General features: G+C 45.0%; 1 pseudogene; it reads right to left on the reverse strand.

The window, feature by feature from the left end:
- Positions 1 to 679: 679 nt before the first annotated feature.
- On the reverse strand, positions 680 to 1,283 carry LOC102848312 (annotated as a pseudogene).
- Positions 1,284 to 1,618: the final 335 nt, after the last annotated feature.

Raw genomic sequence — 1,618 nt, forward strand, 5'->3', positions numbered from 1 at the left:
TACGTTGGGCCTGTTGCTAGGAGAGGCTGTTCCTTGGAGAGGGACCTCATGCTTAGAAAGGTGGAGGGACAGTGAAGGAGAAGAAGATCTCTAATGAGATGGGTTGACACTTTGACTTCAGCTCTAGAGTCTCAGAGACGGTAAGGACAGCACAGGGTAGGATAAGCATCAGGTCTGTTGTTCACAGCATTGCTCTGAGTCCTACTCGACTTGGTAGCACCTGAAAGCAACAACTACTGTCTGGCAAGGGTCCTCTGGTTAGATAGTTCTTCAAGAGCTGCATTGCCAGCCAAACGGTCATGCCTCTCTGGCAGTTCAAGTTCACCAGTTGCTCCTCGGGGAAAAAAGATGGACAATCTCCTTTTGTATGATTTATAGTTTTTGAAAATTAGCTGTAAGGTTTCTGGAAATTGGTTCTGATTCAACAAGGAAAAAGTCTGGATGTATCAAAGACAGGTGTGTGTTTTTTTTTTAAATTTACACAGACGTTTAATTAGCTTTATTTACAGAGCAGGCTTGTTTTGTTGGTTTTTTTTCAGTCTCCAATGGTGCCTAGATAACATCATTAGGCAAGAATGCCAGTTTAAAAGAAATCTATGCAGAATTCTAAAAATAACAGATGTTGATGCTCCTCAAGAAGGGGCAAGCTTGACTATTTCAGCAGCTCTCATTCTACACCTCAGTTACTCAGAAGCAATTCTGTTGCAGTCTCTACATCCCATGATTTTGAAGACAAGGCCACTATTACTGCATTCCTATCAAAGCCCATAGCACATAGATTTTCTATTTTTTTTGGTGTATTCTGGACTAGAAACTGGTGCTCCAGCAGACACATGTGCCCGAAGTCGCGCCGTCTGTTTGAACATCTCAGGATTCTGTTTGTACTGATTTGCTGCTACTGCATCTCGTGGGTCATCTGGTTCTGCAGCTGCCAATAGTGCTTGCAATGACAGTAATACCTTACGAAGAGTCATTGCTGCTGCCCGTTGATCTTTCAGAATATCCAAACAAATAGCCCCTGTGACGGAACTAATATTAGGATGCCATATTTTAGTGATAAACCGGACCTTAGGGGGATTAAATGGATATGTTTCTGCTATTTTTATCTCTAGTTGGTATCTTTCTCCTTCATATGGTGTGTCTGGAGGTCCTGCTATTTCTCCTCTTCATTCTGTAAAATTCTCATCTACAAGATCTACTTTAATTTGATTTTTGCTCGTCTCCTCGCTCTTCAGCACTTCCTTGAACTCCCGCTTGATTCGCTGCACCGCGATGTTGGCCATGTCTCTGCCCGCAGCTGATTCGTACCCGCCTCCAACGCCACCGCTGCCACCTCTTCCTCTGCTGCCTCCGCCTTCGGCAATTCAGACCGGAGCACACGAGTGCTGCCACTGCCACCTCGGCTGCCGCGCTCTCCTCAGTATCAAAGACAGGTTGACTCCCACTTGCTTCTCTGGTTACAATCTGTGATAGCACATAGGAAATTTCTGGGAAACCCTACTGTCCACTTTTGAGAAAATGAGTTTAAAAGGCCGCTAATTTGCCAGTATTGTGATGGAAACAACTTGACCTCATGAATCCTCGAGCAGATCTTGGGGAGCCCCGGGAGTACCTGCGG

The sequence above is a fragment of the Elephantulus edwardii genome, unplaced genomic scaffold (assembly GCF_000299155.1).
Source record: "Elephantulus edwardii isolate Elephantulus edwardi_28Jun2011 unplaced genomic scaffold, EleEdw1.0 scaffold00006, whole genome shotgun sequence".
Taxonomy (NCBI): domain Eukaryota; kingdom Metazoa; phylum Chordata; class Mammalia; order Macroscelidea; family Macroscelididae; genus Elephantulus; species Elephantulus edwardii.